Source organism: Rhinopithecus roxellana, chromosome 13, assembly GCF_007565055.1.
Source record: "Rhinopithecus roxellana isolate Shanxi Qingling chromosome 13, ASM756505v1, whole genome shotgun sequence".
Lineage (NCBI taxonomy): Eukaryota > Metazoa > Chordata > Mammalia > Primates > Cercopithecidae > Rhinopithecus > Rhinopithecus roxellana.
Genome location: NC_044561.1, coordinates 58,445,148 through 58,451,246, shown reverse-complemented (window position 1 = coordinate 58,451,246; position 6,099 = coordinate 58,445,148).

The window sequence follows — 6,099 nt, the reverse complement described above, 5'->3', positions numbered from 1 at the left end:
TTTTTATTTTTTTTATTTTTTATTTTTTTATTTTTTTTTTGAGACAGAGTCTCGCTCTGTCACCCAGGCTGGAGTACAGTGGCCGGATCTCAGCTCACTGCAAGCTCCGCCTCCCAGGTTCCCGCCATTCTCCTGCCTCAGCCTCCCGAGTAGCTGGGACTATAGGCGCCTGCCACCTCGCCCGGCTAGTTTTTTGTATTTTTTAGTACAGACGGGGTTTCACTGGGTTAGCCAGGATGGTCTCGATCTCCTGACCTCGTGATCCACCCCTCTCGGCCTCCCAAAGTGCTGGGATTACAGGCGTGAGCCACCGCGCCCGGCCAAGATCTTTTAAAAGGCAGCCACTTTTGCGTGGCAATTCAGCCAACAAGCCTAGAAACCATCCAACAGGCCGTGCGTGTGGCCTTTGTGCTCGGCCCGGGCCTGCCGTGCACTGGCTGTGCAGCAAGCCTGGTGTGGGAGGGGGTTTCTCCCGTCAGCCCCACCAAGTAAAGCCTTTGTTATTGCCTGTTTTCAGGACTAACAAATCACACACAGGAGCCAGGCTCAATTATGACACTCTGTGACACGTGGCATCACAAATAGTCAAAACTAGGGACACAGACCTGAGACACATTATACTGCTATATAGCATACCTGTTGTGAAAGCAGATAAAATGTAAAAGCTGCTGGGACCCCCCAGACACTTTGAGCCTTGAGAGAGATGTGACTGATCTGAGCCATGTAAGCGGGTAGCTGCAACTTCAGCGTCTCAGATCATACATTCTCTCTTCCTCACTGTTCATGTTCTGTAAATGACCAGGAGAAACCAGAGACCAGGCCTCCCCTTCTAGTCACTGATCTTCGTCATAGATTAACTGTGTCCTTTACTGTCCTGTACCTAACTCAGATGAGACGGTACAAAAGACCCCATTTCACATCTTCATTGTGAAGTGTTTTTATTTTTTATTTTTTGAGATGGAGTCTTGCTCTGTCGTCCAGGCTGGAGTGTGCTGGCGCGATCTTGGCTCACTGCATGCTCCGCCCCCCGGGTTCATGCTATTCTCCTGCCTCAGCCTCCCAAGCTGGGACTACAGGCGCCCGCCACCACGCCCAGCTAATTTTTTGTATTTTTAGTAGAGACGGGGTTTCACCATGTTAGCCAGGATGGTCTCTATCTCCTGACCTTGTGATCCGCCCGCCTCGGCCTCCCAAAGTGCTGGGATTACAGGCATGAGCCACCACACTCGGCCGTGAAATGTTAAATATGCCTTTCTCATAAAGGAATACTGCCTTGGCTGATCAGATTACTGTAACTGCATGCTAGCCTTGAGGGAATATGTTGGAAACCCTGCTAAGCTTCCCAAACCTTATTTATGTAAACGAGCCCCAAAACTTCTCCACTTTGGGGCACTTGAATTCCATTCTTTGGAATCTGTGTTCCTGGGTGGCTGTCGCTAAGGTTTATGCTCAAATAAACTCTACATTTAACCATATTTCCTGAAACTTGTTATGTAAGGTTGACAATATCATATGGCAACCAAGAAATGGCCTGCAGATGTGAATCACATTATATCACTGGATGACTTATTTCAATTTTTTTATTTTTGAGGCAAGGTCTAGCTTTGTTGCCCAGGCTGGAGTGCAGTAGCACAATCTCGGCTCACTGTAGCCTCTGCTTCCTCGGTTCAAGTCATCCTCCCACCTCAGCCTCCTGAGTAGCTGGGAATGCAGGCACACACCACCACGCCTGGCTAATTTTTGTATTTTTAGTAGAAACAGGGTTTCACCATGTTGCCCAGGCTGGTCTTGAACTCCTGAGCTCAAGCGATCTACCCACCTCGGACTCCCAAAGTGTGGGGATTATAGGTGTAAGCCACCATGCCTGGGCCACTGGATGACTTATGATATCATATGTGACATTGTGACATCATGTGAGTCAGGGATGTACCCCGTTCTCAACTGCTATATGCTGTTACACTGACAGAATGGGAGTGAGGAATGTGTCGCACTTGCTCAGCTGTTGTATTATATCATACAAGGTGCAGTGACTAAGTGTGTCAGCTGTGTCCTCATCCTACATAGCATGTGAGAGCAGGAGATAGGATGGAGATCTGAGGAGCGTTACACGCCTAGGCAATAAAGGTGCCAGCATCAGTTGAGAGCGCAGGCAGACCTCAGTCACATTTGTCACTGTGTAACTAAAAATACAAAATTAGCTGGGTGAGGTGGTGCACACCTGTGGTCCTTGCTACTCAGGAGGCTGAGGCAGGAGAATCGCTTGAACCCAGGAGGTGGAGGGTGCAGTGAGCTGAGATTGCACCACTGCACTCCAGCCTGGGGGACAGGGTGATACTGTATCTCAAAAAAAAAGAAAAAAAAAACTAGGACAACCAAGAGAGGGACTCAGACTCACCTTACTCTATGTCACATATGGTATTTAACACTTGAGGGGGACACGCACTTGTCACTTTGTATCACTATGTCCTATATGATAGCCAATGATAACCCAAGAGGGGGAGGCAGCCCTGTTCACACCATGTCACTTATGATATTCTATGACATCAAGGAGCCCAGACCTCAGTTGCATTATGTCACTATGGCACATACAGTATCATACAACGGACAGAAGAGATGCAGGTCTGATTCACAGTGTATATGAGTCACAAATGTCACTATGACATCATACAGCAGGTGAGGGGGATAGTCATTATTCACCTCGGGGCACATTGTCACACATGATACCATATGACGGCAGAGCGGGGATGCAGAACTGAGTTGTATTATGTCACGACGTAACCTGTGACAGATGATAGCTGATGGGGGTGAAGACCAAGGTCACATTTTGTACCCACATTATATGAAATACACAACATGCACGAGGGAGATGCAGACACAAATCACACTGTGTGCTGTGTCCCATGACATGTTTAATTCCTGTGTTGAAGAGAGCCGGGTTCATGAATGAACTTAGTCACTCACCTTGTATGAGATAACACAGCAGCTGAGAGTGGGACACATTCCTCCTTCCCATTCTGTCGGTGAATGACCACACACTGTGTTACTGTCTGAGCCACTGTGTTTAGCTGTGTATAGCGCATGTGGCACACTGTTCACTGATACATATTTGCTCCGTATTGAAGTGAGGCAGATGCGTGAGTGATTGAGAATAATGCTACCTCTGTGAAGCATTGCATCCAGAAGCATGAGGTTCATGTACTACCATCTTCTGTGATACATATTTAAATGTTAAGTTTAACAGGTCTACCATGAGTGAGTGAGCCTCACATTATCTTTGGGAATCAATGTGTTTAGCAGGGTGTGGTTCATCTAATATAGCCTTCTTTAATACATGTTCACCATCTGTGTTTATAAGAAATAGGTTTGTGAGTGACTTAGCATAGTGTTGTCCCTATGAAACCCTGGTTTTTTTTCTCTTTTTTTTTTTTGAGATAGAGTTTTGCTCTTTTCGCCCAGGCTGGAGTGCAATGGTGTGGTCTCGGCTCACTGCAACCTCTGCCTCCCAAGTTCAAGCAATCCTCCTGCCTCAGCCTCCCAAGTAGCTGGGATTACAGGCATCTGCTACCATGCCCACCTAATTTTTGTATTTTTAGTAGAGACGGGGTTTCACCATGTTGGCCGGGCTGGTGTCGAGCTCCTGACCTCAGGTTAATCTGCCCACCTCAGCCTCCCAAATTGCTGGAATTACAGGCATGAGCCACCATACCCGGCCAAAAACCCTGTTTTAAGAAGTGTGTGGTGGTCGGTGTGGTGGCTCACGCCTGTAATCCCAGCACTTTGGGAGGCCGAGGCGGGCAGATCATGAGATCAGGAGATCGAGACCACCCTGGCTAACCCGGTGAAACCCCATCTCTACTAAAAAAATACAGAAAATTAGCCGGGCGTGGTGGCGGGAGCCTGTAGTCCTAGCTACTCGGGAGCTGAGGCAGGAGAAGGGCGTGAACCTGGGAGGTGAGCTTGCAATGAGCCGAGATTGTGCCACTGCACCCCCAGCCTGGGTGACAGAGTGAGACTCCGTCTCAAAAAAAAAAAAAAAAAAAAAAAGAAGTGTGGTGCAGGTACTACATTCTTTGTTGTTCCATGTTCAAACCCTGTGTTTAACAGATATAGGTGCAAGATTGCCTAGGTGTAGTGCTGACTTTTGGAAATACTGTGGTTAGCATTGTGTTTTCTGTAGTATCATTTTTCAGTGATGCCTGTTTAGTTTATCAGATCTAGGGACTATTGTTATCTCAGTGAAACACCGTTTAGCTGCATGTGATGCATGTAATACTTTGTTCATTGATATTTGTTTAAATCAATCAGTGTTTACCAGAACTAGATACGTGAGTTACTGAGAATAGCCTAATCTCTGAAAATGTTTTCCAGCATATGGTGCATGTAATTTGCTCTTCTATGGTACCTCTTTCCAATTTCTTTTTTTTTTTGAGATGGAGTCTAACACTGTCACCCAGGCTGGGGTGCAGTGGCGCGACCTCGGCTCACTGCAAGCTGTGCCTCCCAGGTTCACGCCATTCTCCTGCCTCAGCCTCCTGAGTAGCTGGGACTACAGGCACCTGCCACCACGCCTGGCTAATTTTTTTGTATTTTTAGTAGAGACGGGGTTTCATCGTGTTAGCCAGGATGGTCTTCGATCTCCTGACCTCGTGATCCGCCTGCCTTGGCCTCCCAAAGTGCTGGGATTACAGGCGTGAGCCACCACGCCCGGCCTCCAATTTTTTTATCATGGCAAAATATACATAACAGATTATACCACTTTTAAGTGTAGAATTTAGTGGTAGTAAGTATAGAGAGAATCTTTTTTTTTTTCTTTTGAGACGGAGTCTCGCTCTGTCGCCAAGGCTGGAGTGCAGTGGCCGGATCTCAGCTCACTGCAAGCTCCCACCTCCTGGGGTTTATGCCCATTCTCCCTGCCTCAGCCTCCCGAGTAGCTGGGACTACAAGCGCCCACCACCTCGCCCGTTTTTTTTTTTTTTTTTTTTTTTTTTTGTATTTTTTAGTAGAGACGGCGGTTTCACCATGTTAGCCAGGATGGTCTCGATCTCCTGACCTCGTGATCCACCCGTCTCGGCCTCCCAAAGTGCTGGGATTACAGGCTTGAGCCACCCGCGCCCGGCCTGAGAATACTATATTTGACAAAACTGTCCTTCAAAAGTGAAGGGTAATTAAGACATTCCCAGATAAATAAAACCTGAAGGAGTTTATTACCACTAGACCTGACCAATAAGAAATAATAAAGGGGCCGGGCACAGTGGCTCATGTCTGTAATCCCAGCACTTTGGGGGACTGAGGCAGGTGGATCACCTGAGGTCAGGTGTTCGAGACCAGCCTGACCAACATGGCAAAACCCTGTCTCTAATAAAAATACAAAAATTAGCTGGGTGTGGTGGCACGCGCCTTTAATCCCAGCTATTCAGGAGGCTGAGGCAGAAGAATCACTTGAACCCAGGAGGTGGAGGTCTCAGTGAGCCAAGATCACACCACTGCACTCCAGCCTGGGTGACAGAGTAAGACTCTATCTCAAAAAAAAAAAAAAAAAAAAGAAACAATACAGGGAGTCCTTCAAGTTGATATGAAGGGATGCTAGACAGTTGCTCAGCCTGATGAAAATATAAAGGTAAATGCATAAAGATTAAAACCTGTATTATTATAATTTTTGTTCATAACTTAATTTTTAATACTGTAATGGAATTTAAAGGACAAAAGCATAACAATAACTATAAATCTATGTTAATGGATACAAAGTATACAAAGTTTAATTTGTGACATCAGTAACTTAATAGTGGGGCAAAGATGTAAAGAGTATAGTTTTTGTATGTGATGGAAGTTGTTATCTGTTTAAAATAATAAGATAACTTTAAGATGTTCCGTGTAATTCCCATAGTAACCACAAAGAAAATACCTACAGCATATATATAAAAGGAAATGAGAAGGAAATCAAAGCACAGCACTACAAAAAATCAACTATAACACAATGGAAGACAATAAAGGAGGAAAGAAGGACAAAAAGGCTCTAAGACATACAGAAAACAATGATCAAAATAGTGATAGTAAGTCCTTCCTAATCAATAATTTCATTCAATGTATATAGGTTAAACT